This window comes from Canis aureus, chromosome 33 (assembly GCF_053574225.1).
Source record: "Canis aureus isolate CA01 chromosome 33, VMU_Caureus_v.1.0, whole genome shotgun sequence".
In the NCBI taxonomy this organism is placed as follows: Eukaryota; Metazoa; Chordata; class Mammalia; order Carnivora; family Canidae; genus Canis; species Canis aureus.
This window is the reverse complement of record NC_135643.1, coordinates 41,383,380-41,399,904: the sequence shown is the minus strand read 5'-3', so window position 1 is coordinate 41,399,904 and position 16,525 is coordinate 41,383,380.

The following is a 16,525-nucleotide window of genomic DNA, read 5'->3' as shown; positions in this document are numbered from 1 at the left end:
ACTAGGTCCAGGTGTGGTCCAGTGGAGGACCAGAGTCACCAGACCCTGTTGAGGCCTAGAGGGGTACAAGAATCACCTGGTCCAGGTGACATCCAGATGGGGACCAGAGTCACCAGGTCAGGATGAGGCCCAGAGAGGTTCCAGAGTAATCATGTCCAGGTGAGGCTCAGGTGTGGAACAGAGTCACCAGGTACCAAAGATGCCCAGGTGAGGACCAGAGTCACCAGGTCTGGGTGACGGGCAGATAGGATCAGAGTCACCTGTTCCAGGTGAGGCCAAAAAAGAGTCCACAGCAATCAGGCCCAGGTGGGGAACAAAGTCACCAGGACAGGGTGAGGCCCAGATTGGGACCAGATTCACCAGGCCCAGGTTATTCCCAGGTGGTGACCAGACATACCAGTTCCGGGTGACGACCAGGTAAGGACCAGATTCACCAGGTCCAAATGAGGCCCACGTGGGGACCTGAGTCACCAGGTATTGGTGAGGCCAGGTGGCAAGGCACCCCAGGTCCAGGTGAGGCCAACCTGCAGGCCATGCAGAGGAACCATGTCCCGATGATACCCAGGTAAGGACGAGAGTTACAACATCCAGGTGAGGCCAACCTGCAGGCAATGCAGTGGAACCATGTCCCGATAATGCCCAGTTAGGGACTAGAGTCACCAGGTCAGGGAGAGGCCCAGAGAGGTTCCAGAGTCATCATGTCCAGGTGAGGCTCAGGTGAGGAACAGAGTCACCAGGTACCAATGATGCCCAGGTGAGGGCCAGAGTCACCAGATCTGGGTGACGCGCAGATAGGTTCAGAGTCACCAGTTCCAGGTGAGGCCAAGAAAGAGTCCACAGCAATCAGGTCCAGGTGGGGAACAAAGTCACCAGTACTGGGTGAGGCCTAGATGGGGACCAGATTCACCACATCAGGGTGAGGCACAGAGTGGGACGAGAATCACTAGGTCCATGTGAGGCCCCGATGTGGAAGTGAGAAACCAGGTCCCATGATGCCCATATGAGGATCTGAGTCACCAGGTCCAGGTGAGCTCCCTGTGGGAACCAGTCACCTCGTCCAGGTGAGGCTCAGGTGGGACCACAGTCACCGGTCCAGGTGAGACCCAGGTATATAACAGAGTATCCAGCTCCCAGTGATGCCCAAGTAAGGACCAGAGTCAACAGGTACAAGAGAGGCCCAAATATTGTTTAGAGTCATTGTGTTCCAAGTGAGGCCAGATGGAGACCACAGGAACCAGGTCCAGGAGAGCCGCATATGGGAACCAGAGCCACCAGATCCAGGTGAGGTCCAGGTGGGACCACAGTCACAAGGTCCAGGTGAGGCACAGGTGGCAACAGGATTCACCAAATCCAGGTGAGGCCCAGGTGGCGACCAGTCACCAGATCTAGGTGCGGACCAGCTAAGGACCAGATTCATCAGACCCTAGTGAAGCCCAAGGGGTGACCAGAGTCACCAGGTAAGGGTGAGGTCCAGAGTGGAACCAGAGTAACCAGTTTAGTTTGAGGCCCAGAATGGGACCAGAAGTCCCTGGTCAAAGTGAGGCACAGGTGTGGAATAGAGTATCCAGGGTGAGGATCATTGGGTCCATCACCCAATGATGCCTGGGTGAGGACCAGAGGCACTAGGGCCATGCAGGCCCAGATGGGGAACAGAATCACTACGTCCTGGTGAGGCATAGAATAAGACCACAGTCAGCAGTATCAGGTGTGCCCCTTGTGGGAACCAGAGCCACTTTATCCAGCTGAGTCCCAGGTACATGTGAGGCACACGTGAGGACCAGATTCATCAGGTCGAATTGAGGCATAGCTAGGGACAAGAGTCACCAGGTCTGGGTGCGGCCTAGTTGGGGCAAGATTCAGCAGTTCTGAGTTAGGTCAAAGTGGGGATGAGAGACACCAAGTCCAGGTGAGGACAAACTGAGGACCAGAGTCACCAGATCCACATGAGGTCCATGTTGGAAAGGAGTCACCAGGTCCAGGAGAGGTCCTGGGGTGGACCAGAGTCACCAGATCCAGGTGAAGTCCAGGTGGGAACCAGAGTCACTAGGTCCAGATGAGGCCCAGGTGAAGACCAGAGTTACCAGGTACACGTGAGGCCCCGGTGGGGATCAGAGGCAACATGTCCATGTGAGGCTGGCTTGGGGACCATGGTCAACAGGTCTACTTGAGGCCCAGGTGTGGAACACAGTAAGCAGGTCCCGGTGAGGGCCCGGTGGTGACAAGAGTCACCACGTCCAGGTGAGTCCCAGGTGGGGACCAGGATCAACAGGTCCAGGGGAGGCCCTTGAAAGAACCAGAGTCAACAGTTCGAGGTCAGGCGCAGGTGGCAACCAGGGTCAGCAGGTCCAAGTCAGGCCAAAGTGGGGTTCACAGTCACTAGGACATGGTGACACCCAGAGGGGGACCAGAGTCACTTGGTCCAGGTGAGGCCACTTGTGGAACAAGTCACCGGGTCCCAATTTTGCCCAGTTGAGGAAAACCCCACTCACCAGGTCCAGGTGAGGCCAACCTGCAGGCCATGCCGTGATACCATATCCCGATGATGCCCAGGTACGGACTAGAGTCACCAGGTCCAAATGAGGCCCAGATGGGGTATATTCACTAGGTCCAGGTGAGGCCCAGTTGAGGACCAGAGTCACCAGATCACCTTGAGCCCTAGAGGTGTACCAGAATCACCTGGTCCAGGTGATATCCAGATGGGGACCAGAGTCACCAGGTCAGAGTGAGGCCCAGAGAGGTTCCAGAGTCATCATGTCCCGGTGAGGCTCAGGTGTGGAACAGACTAACCAGGTATCAATGATGCCCAGGTGAGGACCAGAGTCACCAGATCTGAGTGAGGCCCAGTTAGGATCAGAGTCACCAGTTCCAGGTGAGGCCAAGAAGGCGTCCACAGCAATCAGGTCCAGGTGGGGAACAAAGTCACCAGGACTGAGTGAGGACCAGGTAAGGACCAGATTCACCATGCCCAGGTGATTCCCAGGTGGGGACCTGTGTTACAAGGTAAGGGTGAGGCCCAGGTGACAACCCCACTCACCAGGTCCAGGTGAGGCCAACCTGCAGGCCATGCAGAGGAACCATGTCCCGATAATGCCCAGGTAGGAACAGAGTTACCAGGTCCAGGTGAGGCCAATATGCAGGCCATGCAGTGGAACCATGTCCCGATGATGCCCAGGTAGGGACCAGAGTCACCAGGTCCAAATGAGACCCAGATGGAGAATATTCACTAGGTCCAGTGAGGCCCAGTTGAGGACCACTGTCACCAGATCTGGTTGAGGCTTAGAGGGGTACCAGAATCACCTGGTCCAGGTGACATCCAGATGGGGACCAGAGGCATCAGTTCAGGGAGAGGCCCAGAGTGTTTCCAGAGTCATCATGTCCAGGTTAGGCTCAGGCGTGGAACAGAGTCACCAGGTACCAATGATGCTCAGGTGTGGCCCAGAGTCACCAGATCTGGGTGACGCGCAGATAGGATCAGAGTCACCAGTTCCAGGTGAGGCCAAGAAAGAGTCCACAGCAATGAGGTCCACGTGGGGAACAAAGTCACCAGGACTGGGTGAGGCCCAGATGGGGACCAGATTCACCAGGTCCAGGTGAGGCCCAGGTGGTGACCAGAGTCCCCGGGTCTGGGAGAGGACCAGGTAAGGACCAGATTCACCAGGTCCAAGAGACCAACGTGAGGACATGAATCACCAGGTGTGGGTGAGGCCCAGGTGGCAACCCCACTCACCAGGTCCAAGTGAGGCCAACCTGCAGGCCAGAGTCACCAGATGCAGGTGAGGCCCTTGTGGGTACCGGACTCCCCAGGTAAATGTGAGTCTACAAGAACACCACAGTCACCAGGTCCAGGTGTGATTCATTTGGGAACGAGAGTCACCAGGTCCAGGTGAGTCCCAGATGGGGACCACAGTCACCAGGTCCTGATTGAACCAGGTCCAGGAAAGCCCCATATGGGAACCAGAGCAACCAGATCCAGGTCAAGTCCAGGTTGGACCACTGTCACAAGGTCCAGGTGAGGCGCAGGTGACAACAGGATTCACAAAGTCCAGGTGAGGCCCAGGTGGCGACCACTCACCATAAAGAAGTGAGGACAAGCTAAGGACCAGACTCACCAGGCCCAAATGATACCCAAGGGGTGTCCAGAGTCACCAGGTAAGGGTGAGGCCAAGAGGGTGACGAGAGTAACCAGTTTAATTTGAGGCCCAGAGTGCGACCAGAGGTCCCTGGTGAGAGTGAGGCCCAGGTGTCGAATAGAGTATCCAGGTCCCAATGATGCCTGGGTGAGGACCAGAGTCACTAGGGCCATGCAGGCCCAGATGGGGAACAGAATCACTAGGTCCTGGTGAGGCATAGAATAAGACCACAGTCACCAGTATCAGGTGAGCCCCTTGTGGGTAACAGAGCCACTCTATCCAGCTGAGTCCCAGGTCCATGAGAGGCCCACGTGAGGACCAGATTCATCAGGTCGAATTGAGGCATAGCTGGGGACAAGAGTCACCAGATCTGGTTGCGGCCTAGGTGGGGCAAGATTCAGCAGTTCTAAGTTAGGTCAAAGTGGGAACGAGAGACACCAGGTCCAGGTGAGGCCAAACTGAGGACCAGAGTCACCAGATCCAGGTGAGGTCCATGTTGGAAAGAGAGTCACCAGGTCCAGGAGAGGTCCAGGTGGGGACAAGAGTCACCAGATCCAGGTGAAGGCCAAGGAGGGACCAGAGTCACCAGATCCAGGTGAAGCCCAGGTGGGGACCAGAGTCACTAGGTCCAGATGACGCCCAGGTGAGGACCAGAGTTCCCAGGTACACGTGAGGCCCCGGTGGGGATCAGAGGCAACAGGTCCATGTGAGGCCGGCTTGGGGACCATGGTCAACAGGTCTACTTGAGGCCCAAGTGTGGAACACAGTAACCAGGTCCAGGTGAGTCCCAGGTTGTGACAAGAGTCACCACGTCCAGGTGAGGCCCAGGTGGGGACCAGGATCACCAGGTACAGGGGAGGCCCTTGAAAGAACCAGAGTCAACAGTTCGAGTTCAGGCGCAGGTGGCATCCAGGGTCAGCAGGTCCAAAGCAGGCCAAAGTGGGGTTCACAGTCACTAGGGCACGGTGAGACCCAGAGGGGTACCAGAGTCACCTGGTCTAGGTGACGTCAAGTTGTGGAACACAATCACCGGGTCCCAATTTTGCCCAGTTGAGGACCATGGTCCACAGGACCAGGTGAGGCCCAGATGGGGACTGGAGTCCCCATATCCAGGTGAAGCCCAGGTGGGGACCACAGTCAGCAGATCCAGGGTAGTCTCAGGTGCAGACCATAATCACCAGTTCCAAGTGAGGTGCAGGTGGCAACCACATTCCCCAGGACCCAGTGAGGCCCTGGCAGGGACCAGAGTCACAAGGTACATGAGAAGCTAGAAACACTGCAGCCACCAGGTCCACATGATGTCCATGTGTGCCGGAGAATCAGCAGTTACACGTGAGGAACAGGTGGGGATCCGACTCACCATGTCAAGTTGAGACCCAGGTGGGATCCAGTGTCACCACGTCCAGGTGTGGCCCAGGTGAAGACCAGAGTTAATAGTTCCGGGTGGGTCACTGTTAGTGAACAGTGTAACCATAACCTGATGCTACCCAGGTGGGTACCAGATACACCAGGTCCTGGTGAGGCCCAGGTGGGACCGGAGACATGAGGTCCAGGTAAGATCCCGATGTGAACCACAGTCACCATGTCAGGTGAGGCCATGCTTAGGATCAGAGTTACCAGTTAGAAGGTGAGGCCCAGGTGGAGCCAGAGTGACCTGGTACAGAAAAGGCCAAAGTCAGGACCAGAGTTACTAGGATCAGGTCAGTCCCATTGGGGAATAGAGTAACCATGTCCCGATGATGCCCAGGTAGAACCCGAGTCACCACGTTCAGATGAGGCGCAGGTGTGGAGCATGTTCACTAGGTCCAGGTGAGGCCCAGTTGAGGACCAGAGTCACCAGATCTGGTTGAGGCCGACAGGTGTCCCAGATTCACCTGTTCTAGGTGACATCCAGATGGGGACCAGAGTCACCATGTCAGAGTGAGGCCCAGAGAGGATGCAGAGTCATCATGTCCAGGTGAGGCTCAGGTGTGGAACAGAGTATCCAGGTCTTAGTGGTCCACAGGTGAGGACCAGAGTCACCAGATCTGGGTGAGGCCCAGTTAGGATCAGAGTCACCAGTTCCAGGTGAGGCCCAAAAGGAGTCCACAGCAATCAGGTCCAGGTGGGGAACAAAGTCACCAGGACTGGGTCAGGCCCAGATGGCGACCAGATTATCCAGGTCCAGAGGATTCCCAGGTGGTGACCAATTACCATATTCACCAGGTCCAGGAGGCCCACGTTGGGACCTGAGTCACCAGGTATGGGTGACGTCCAGGTGGCAACCCCACTCACCAGGTCCAGGTGAGGCCAACCTGCAGGCCAGAGTCACCTGATCCAGGTGAGGCCCTAGTGGGGACCGGAGTCACCAGGTAAATGTGAGTCTACAAGACACCACAGTCACCAGGTCCAGATTGAGGCCTAGGTCGGGGGACCAGAGTCATCAGGACCATGTGAGGCCAAAGTGTGGAGCAAAATTATCATGTCCAGGTGAGGCCCAGGTGGGGAACAGAGTAACCATGTCCCTTTGATGCCAGGTGGGAAAAGAGTCACAAGTTCCAGACGAGGCCTATGTGAAGAGTAGATTCATCAGGTCCTGTTGAGGCCCAGTTGAGGACCAGTGTCCACAGCTCCGGAGAGTCTCAGAGGGGGACCAGAGTCACCCGGTTCTGGTGATATCCAGGTGGGAAACAGAGTCACCACGTCAGGATGAGGCCCAGAGGGTGACGAGAATCACTAGCTCTAGGTGAGGCCCGATGTGGAACTGAGAAACCAGGTACCATGATGCCCATATGAGGACCTGAGTCACCAGGTCCATGTGAGGTCTCTGTGGGAACCAGTCACCTCGTCCAGGTGAGGCCCAGGTGGGACCACAGTCACCAGGTCCAGGTGAGGCCCAGGTATATAAGAGAGTATCGAGGTCCCAATGATGCCCAGGTAAGGACCAGAGTCAACAGGTCCAGGAGAGGCCCAAATACGGATCAGCGTCATTGTGTTCAAGGTGAGGTCAGATGGAGACCACAGGAACCAGGTCCAGGAGAGCCCCATATGGGAACCAGAGCCACGAGATCCAGGTGAGGTCCAGGTGGGACCACAGTCACAAGGTCCAGGTGAGGTGCAGGTGGCAACAGGATTCAACAAGTCCAGGTGATGCCTAGGTGGCGACCAGTCACCACATCCCGGCGCGGACCAGCTAAGGACCAGATTCACCAGGCCGAAGTGAAGCCCAAAGGGTGACCAGCGTCACCAGGTAAGGGTGAGCCCCAGAGGGGGAACCAGAGTAACCTGTTTAGTTTGAGGCTCAGAATTGGAACAGAGGTCCCTGGTCAAAGTGAGGCCCAGGTGTGTAATAGCGTATCCAGGGTGAGGATCATTGGGTCCATCACCCAATGATGCCTGGGTGAGGACCAGAGTCACTGCGGCCATGCAGGCCCAGATGGGGAACAGAATCACTAGGTCCTGGTGAGGCATACAATAAGACCACAGTCAGCAGTATCAGCTGAGCCCCTTGCGGGAACCAGAGCCACTCTACAGCTGAGTCCCAGGTCCAGGTGAGGCTCCCGTGAGGACCAGATTCATTAGGTCGAATTGAGGCATAGCTGGGGACAAAAGTCACCAGGTCTGGGTGCTGCCTAAGTTGGGCTAGATTCAGCAGTTCTGAGTTAGGTCAAAGTTGGGACGAGAGACGCCAGTTCCAGGTGAGGCCAAACTGAGTACCAGAGTCACCAGATCCATGTGAGTTCCATGTTTGAAAGAAAGTCACCAGGTCCGGGAGAGGTCCAGGTGGGGACCAGAGTCACCAGTTCCAGGTGAGGCCAAGAAGGAGTCCACAGAAATCAGGTCCAGGTGGGGAACAAAGTCACCAGGACTGGGTGAGGCCTAGATGGGGACCAGATACACAAGATCCAGGTGTTATCCAGGTGGTGACCAGACTACCAGTTCCGGGTGAGGACCAGGTAAGGACAAGATTCACCAGGTCCAATGAGGCCCACGTGGGGACCTGTGTCACCAGGCATAGGTGAGGCCCAGGTGGCAACCCCACTGACCAGGTCCAGGTGAGGCCAACCTGCAGGCCATGCAGTGGAACCATGTCCCGATGATGCCCAGGTAGGGACCAGAGTCACCAGGTCCAAAAGATGCCCAGATGGTGCATATTCACTAGGTCCAAGTGAGGCCCAGTTGAGGACCAGAGTCACCAGATCTGGTTGAGGCCTAGAAGGGTACCAGAATCACCTGGTCCAGGTGACATCCAGATGGGGACCACAGTCACCAGGTCAGGGTTGTCCCAGAGAGGTTCCAGAGTCAACGTGTCCAGGTGAGGCTCAGGTGTGGAACAGAGTCACCAGGTCCCAATGATGCTCAGGTGAGGACCAGAGTCACCAGGTCTGGGTGACGCGCAGATAGGGTCAGAGTCACCAGATCTTGTTGAGGCCTAGAGGGGTAACAGATTCACCAGGTCCAGGTGAGGCACAGGTGGTGACCAGAGTCCCCGTTCTGGGAAAGGACCAGGTAAGGACCAGATTCACTAGGTCCAAGAGGCCCATGTGGACCTGAGTCACCAGGTATGGGTGAGGCCCAGGTGGCAATAACACTCACCAGGTCCAGGTGAGGCCAACCTGCAGGCCATGCAGAGGAACCATGTCCCGGTGATGCTCAGGTAGGGACCAGATTTACCAGGTCCAGTTGAGGCCAATCTGCAGGCGATGCAGTGGAACCATATCCCGATGATGCCGAGGTAGGGACCAGACACCAAGTCCATTTAAGGCCCAGATGGAGCATATTCACTAGGTCCAGGTGAGGCCCAGTTGAGGACCAGTTTCACCATATCTACTTGAGTCTTAGAAGGGTACCAGAATCACCTGGTCCAGGTGATATCCAGATGGGGACGAGAGTCACCAGGTCAGGGGGAGGCCCAGAGTGGTTCCAGAGTCATCGGGTCCAGGTGAGGCTCAGGTGTGGAAGAGAGTCACCAGGTACCAAAGATGCCCAGGTGAGGACCAGAGTCACCAGATCTGGGTGAGGCGCAGATAGGATCAGAGTCACCAGTTGCAGGTGAGGCCAAGAAAGAGTTCACAGCAATCAGGTCCAGGTGGGGAACAAAGTCACCAGACCAGGGTGAGACCCAGATGGGGACCAGATTCACCATGTCCAGGTGAGGCCCAGGTGGGGATAGAGTCCCCGGGTCTCGGAAAGGACCAGGTAACGACCAGATTCACCAGGTCCAAGAGGCTCACGTGGGGACCTGAGTCACCAGCTATGTGTGAGGCCTAGGTGGCAAACCCTCTCACCAGGTCTAGGTGAGGCCAACTGGCGGGCCAGAGTCACCAGATCCAGGTGAGGCCCTAGTGGGGACTGGAGTCACCAGGTACATGTGAGTATACAAGAACACCACAGTCACCAGGTCCAGGTGTGGTTCATCTGGTGAAGTGAAGCCCAAAGGGTGACCAGAGTTACCAGGTAAGGGTGAGGCCCAAAGGGGAACCAGTAACTAGTTTAGTTTGAGTCCCAGAATGGGACGAGAGGTCCATAGTCAATGTGAGGCACAGGTGTGGAATAGAGTATCCAGGTCCTAATGATTCCTGGGTGAGGACCAGAGTCACTAGGGCCATGCAGGCCCAGATGGGAACAGAATCGCTAGGACCAGGTGAGGCATAGAATAAGACCACAGTCAGCTATATCAGGTGAGCCCCTTGTGGGAACCAAGCCACTTTATCAAGCTGAGTCCAGGTCCATGTGAGGCCCACGTGAGGAGCAGATTCATCAGGTCGAATTGAGGCATAGCTGGGGACAAGAGTCACCAAGTCTGGGTGCAGCCGAGGTGGGGCAAGATTCAGCAGTTCTGAGTTAGGTCAAAGTGGGGACGAGAGATGTCAGATCCAGATGAGGCCAAACTGAGGACCAGAGTCACCAGATGCAGGTGAGGTCCAGGTGTGGACCAGAGTCAGAAGATCCAGGTGAAGTCCAGGTGGGGACCAGAGTCACCAGATCCAGGTGAACCCCAGGTAGGGACCAGAGTCGCTAGGTCCAGATGAGACCCAGATGAGGACCAGAGTTACCAGGTACACGTGAAGCCCCGGTGGGGATCAGAGGCAACATGTCCATGTGAGGCTGGCTTGGGGACCATGGTCAACAGGTCTACTTGAGGCCCAGGTGTGGAACACCGTAAGCAGGTCCAGGTGAGTTCTCGGTGGTGACAAGAGTCACCAGGTCCAGGTCAGGCCCATGTGGGCACCAGGATCAACACGTCCAGGGGAGGCCCTTGAAAGAACCAGAGTCAACAGTTCGAGGTCAGGCGCAGGTGGAAACCATGGTCAGGAGGTCCAAGTCAGGCCAAAGTGGGGTTCACAGTCACTAGGGCACGGTGACACCCAGTGGGGGACCAGAGTCACCTGGTCCAGGTGAGGTCCAGTTGTGGATCACAGTCACTGTGTCCCAATTTTGCCCAGTTGAGGACCATGGTCAACAGGGACAGGTGAGGCACAGATGGGAACGAGAGCCCAAAATCAAGGTGAAGCCAAGGTGGGGACCATAGTCACCAGATCCAGGGTAGTCTCAGGCGCAGACCAGAATCACCAGGTCCAGGTGAGGTGCAGGTGGCAACCACACACAACAGGTACCGGTGAGGCCCTGGTGGGGACCAGAGTCACGAGGTACATGAGAAGCTAGAAACACTGCAGCCACCAGATCCACATGATGTCCATGTGGGAACGAGAATCACCAGTTACAGGTGAGGATCAGGCAGGGATCTGAATCACATGTCCACGTGAGACCCAAGAGGGAACCAGTGCCACCATGTCCAGGTGTGGCCCAGGTGAAGACCAGAGTTAATAGGTCCGGCTGGGTCACTGTTAGTGAAGAGTGTAACCATATCCTGATGCTACCCAGGTGGGTACCAGAGACACCAGGTCCTGGTGAGGCCCAGGTGGGACCAGAGACATGAGGTCCAGGTGAGGTCCCGATGGGAACCACAGACACCAGGTCAGGTGAGGCCATGCTTAGGAATAGAGTCACCAGTTACAGGTGAGGCCCAGGTGGAGCCAGAGTCACCAAGTAGAGAAGATGCCAAAGTCAGGACCAGAGTTACCAGGATCAGGAGAGTCCCAGTGGGGAATAGAGTAACCATGTCCCGATGATGCCCAGGTAGAACCCGAGTCACCAAGTACAGATGAGGCGCAGGTGGGGAGTATATTCACTAGGTCCCGGTGAGGCCCAGTTGAGGACCAGATTCCCCCAGTCTAGTTGAGGCCTAGAGGGGTACCAGATTCACCTGGTCTAGGTGACATCCAGATGGGGACCAGAGTCACCAGGTCAGGGTGAGGCCCAGAGGGGATGCAGAGTCATCATGTCCAGGTGAGGCTCAGGTGTGGAACAAAGTATCCAGGTCGTATTGGTCCACAGGTGAGGACAAGAATCAACAGATCTGGGTGAGTTCCAGTTAGGATCAGAGTCAGCAGTTCCAGGTGAGGACAAGAAGGAGTCCACAGCAATCAGGTCCAGGTTGGGAACAAAGTCACCAAGACTAGGTGAGGCCCAGATGGGGACCAGATTCACCAGGTCCAGGTGATTCCCAGGTGGTGACCAGAGTTACGAGTTCCAAGTGAAGACCAGGTAAGGATCAGATTCACCAGGTCCAATTTAGGGCCACGTGGGGACTTGTGTCTCCATGTATGGGTGAGGCACAGGTGTAAATCCCACTCACCAGGTCCAGGTGAGGCCAACGTGCAGGCCATGCAGTGGAACCATGTACCGATGATGCCCACGTAGGGACAAGACTTACCAGGTCCAGGTGAGGCCAACCTGCAGGCCATGCTGTGGAACAATGTCCCGATGATGCCCTGGTAGGGAACAGAGTTACCAGGTCCAGGTGAGGCCAATATGCAGGCCATGCAGTGGAACCATGTCCCGATGATGCCCAGGTAGGGAACAGAGTTACCAGGTCCAGGTGAGGCCAATATGCAGGCCATGCAGTGGAACAATGTCCCGATGATGCCCAGGTAGGGAACAGAGTCACCAGGTCCAAATGAGGCCCAGATGGAGCATATTCACTAGGTCCAGTGAGGCCCAGTTGAGGACCACTGTCACCATATCTGGTTGAAGCTAGAGGGGTACCAGAATCACCTCGTACAGGTGACATCCAGATAGGGATCAGAGGCATCAGGTCAGGGAGAGCTCCAGAGTGGTTCCAGAGTCATCATGTCCAGGTTAGGCTCAGGCGTGGAACAGAGTCACCAGGTACAAATGATGCCCAGATGAGGCCCAGAGTCACCAGATCTGGGTGACGCGAAGATAGGATCAGAGTCACCAGTTCCAGGTGAGGCCAAGAAAGAGTCCACAGCAATCAGGTCCAGGTGGGGAACAAAGTCACCAGGCCTGGGTGAGGCACAGATGGGGACCAGATTCACCAGGTCCAGGTGAGGCCCAGGTGGTGACCAGAGTCCCCGGGTCTGGGACACGACCAGGTAAGGACCAGATTCACCAGGTGCAAGAGGCCCACGAGGGGAATTGAGTCACCAGCTATGTGTGAGGCCCAGGTGGCAACCCCACTCACAAGTTCAAGGTGAGGCCAACCTGCAGGCCATGCTGAGGAACCATGTCCCGATGATGCCCAGGTTGGGACCAGAGTTGCCAGGTTCATGTGAGGCCAACCTGCAGGCCATGAAGTGGAACCATGTCCCGATGATGCCCAGGTAGGTACCAGAGTCACCAGGTCCAAATTAGGCCCAGATGGAGCATATTCACTAGGTTCAGGTGAGGCCCAGTTGAGGACCAGAGGCACCAGAACTGGTTGAGGCCTAGAGGGGTACCAGAATCACCTGGTCCAGTGACATCCAGATGGTGATCAGAGTCACCAGGTCAGGGTGAGTCCCAGCCAGGTTCCAGAGTCATCATGTCCAGGTGAGGCTCAGGTTCGAACAGAGTCACCAGGTACCAATGATGCCCAGGTTAGGACGAGAGTCACCAGGTCTGAGTGACGCGCAGATAGGATCAGAGTCACCAGATCCAGGTAAGGCCCTAGTGGGGACCGGAGACACCAGGTAAATGTGAGACTACAAGAACACCACAGTAATCAGGTCCAGGTGTGTTTCATGTGGGAATGAGAGTCACAGGTCCAGGTGAGACCCAGGTGGGGACCACAGTCACCAGGTCCAGATTGAGGTCTAGATGGGGGGACCAGAATCATCAGGATCAGTTGAGGCCAAAGTGTGGAGCAAAGTTATCATGTCCAGGTGATGTCTAGGTGGGGAACAGAGTAACCATGTCCCATTGATGTCAGGTGGGAAAAGAGTCACAAGGTCCAGACGAGGCCTAAGTGAGGAGTAGATTCACCAGCTCCTGTTGAGGCCCAGTTGAGTGCCAGTGTCCCCAGCTCCGGGTGAGTCCCAGAGGGGGACCAGAGTTACCCGGTTCTGGTGATATGCAGGTGGGGACCAGAGTCACCACGTCAGAGTGAGGCCCAGAGTGGGACGAGAATCACTAGGTCCAGGGAAGGCCCCGATGTGGAACTGAGAAAAAAGGTCCCATAATGCCCATATGAGGATCTGAGTCACCAGGTCCAGGTGAGGTCCCTGTGGGAACCAGTCAACTCATCCAGGTGAGGCCCAGGTGGGACGACAGTCACCAGGTCCAGGAGAGGCCCAGGTATATAAGAGTGTACCCAGGTCCCAATGATGCCCATGTAAGTACCAGAGTCAACAGGTCCAGGAGAGGCCTAAATATGAAACAGAGTCATTGTGTTCCAAGTGAGGCGAGATGGAGACCACAGGAACCAGGTCCAGGAGAGCCCCATATGGGAACCAGAGCCACCAGATCCAGGTGAGGTCCAGGTGGGACCACAGTCACAAGGTCCCGGTGACGCGCAGGTGGCAACAGGATTCACCAAGTCCAGGAGAGGCCCAGGAGGCGACCAGTCACCAGATCCAGGTTCGGACCATCTTAGGACCAGATTCACCAGGCCCAAGTGAAGCCCAAGGGGTGACCAGAGTCACCAGGTAAGGGTGAGACCCAGAGTGGTAACCAGAGTAACCAGTTTAGTTTGAGGCCCAGAATGGGACCAGAGGTGCCTGGTCAAAGTGAGGCCCAGGTGTTGAATAGAGTATCCAGGTCCCAATGATGGCTGAGTGAGGACCAGAGTCACTAGGCCCATGCAGGCTCTGATGGGGAACAGAATCACTAGGTCCTGGTTCGGCATAGAATAAGACCACAGTCAGCAGTATCCGGTGAGCCCCTTGTGGGAACCAGAGCCACTCTATCCAGCTGAGTCCCAGGTCCATGGGAGGCCCACGTGAGTAACTTATTCATCAGGTCGAAATGAGACATAGCTGTGGACAAGAGTCCCCAGGACTGGGTGCGGCCTAGGTGGGGCAAGATTCAGCAGTTCTGAGTTAGGTCAAAGTGGGGACGAGAGACACCAGGTCGAGGTGTGGCCAAACTGAGGACCAGAGTCACCATATCCAGTTGAGGTCCATGTTGGAAAGAGAGTCACCAGGTCCAGGAGAGGTCCAGGTGTGACTAGAGTCACCACATCCAGGTGAAGCCCAGGTGGGGATCAGAGTCACTAGGTCCAGAAGAGGCCCAGGTGAGGACCAGAGTTATCAGGTACACGTGAGGACCCGGTGGGGATCAGAGGCCACAGGTCCATGTGAGGCCGGCTTGGGGACCATGGTCAACAGATCTACTTGAGGCCCAGGTGTGGAACACAGTAAGCAGGTACAGGTGTGTCCCCAGTGGTGACAAGAGTGACCACGTCCAGGTGAGTCCCAGGTGGGGACCAGGATCATCAGGTCCCGGGGAGGCCCTTGAAAGAACCAGAGTCAACAGTTCGAGGTCAGGCACAGGTTGCAACCAGGGTCAGGAGGTCCAAGTCAGGCCAAAGTGGGGTTCACAGTCACTAGGGCACGGTGAGACCCAGAGGGGGACCAGAGTCACCTGGTCCAGGTGAGGCCCAGTTGAGGACCAGTTTCACCATATCTGGTTCGGCTTAGAAGGGTACCAGAATCACCTGATCGCGGTGATATCCGGATGGGGACCAGAGTCACCAGGTCAGGGTGAGGCCCAGAGTGGTTCCAGAGTCATCGGGTCCAGGTGAGGCTCAGGTGTGGAACAGAATCTCCAGGTACCAATGATGCCAAGGTGAGGACCAGAGTCAACAGATCTGGGTGACACGCAGATAGGATCAGAGTCACCAGTTCCAGGTGACTGAGAAGAAGAAGAAGGCGTCTACTAAATCAGGTCCAGGTGGTGAAGAAAGTCACCAGGACTTGGTGAGGCCCAGATTTGGACCAGTTCACCAGGTCCAGGTTATTCCCAGGTGGTGACCAGAGTCCTCGGGGCTGGGAGAGGACCAGCTAAGGACCAGATTCAACAGGTCCAAATGAGGCCCACGTGGGGACATGAGTCACCAGGTATGTGTGAGGCCCAGGTGGCAACCCCACTCCCCAGGTCCAGGTGAGGCCAACCAGCAGGCTAGAGTCACCAGATGAAGGTGAGGTCCAGGAGGGGACCAGAGTCACCAAATCCAGGTGAGGTCCATGTTCAAAGAGAGTCACCAGGTCCAGGAAAGGTCCAGGTGGGGACCAGAGTCACCAGATCCAGGTGAAGCCCAGGTGGGGACCAGAGTCACTAGGTCCAGATGAGGTCAAGGTTGGGACCAGAGATACCAGGTACAAGGGAGGCCCCGGTGGGGAGCAGTGGCAACAGGTCCATGTGAGGCCGGCCTGGGGACCATGGTCAACAGGTCTACTTGAGGCCCAGGTGTGGAACACAGTAAGCAGGTCCAGGTGAGTCCCCGGTGGTGACAAGTGTCACCACGTCCAGGTGCGGCCCAGGTGGGGACCAGGATCACCAGGTCCAGGGGAGGCCATTGAAAGAACCAGAGTCAACAGTTCGAGGTCAGTCGCAGGTGGCAACCAGGGTCAGCAGGTCCAAGTCAGGCCAAAGTGGGGTTCACAGTCACTAGGGCACGGTGAGACCCAGAGGGGGACCAGAGTCACCTGGTCCAGGTGAGGTCCAGTTGTGGAACACAGTCACCGGGTCCCAATTTTGTCCAGTTGAGGACCATGGTCAACAGGGCCACGTGAGGCCCAGATGCGGATTGGAGTCCCCAAATCCAGGTGAAGACCAGGTGGGGACCACAGTCAACAGATCCAGGATAGTCTCATGTGCAGACCAGATTCACCAGGTCCAGGTGAGTTGCAGGTGGCAACCACACTCACCAGATCCCGGTGAGGCCCTGGTGCGGACCAGAGTCACGAGGTACATGAGAAGCTAGAAACAATGCAGCCACCAGTTCCACGTGATGTCCACGTGGGAACGAGAATCTCCAGTTACACGTGAGGACCTGGTGGGGATCCGACTCACCATGTCCATGTGAGACCCAGGTGGGAACCAGTGTCACCATGTCCAGGTGTGGCCCAGGT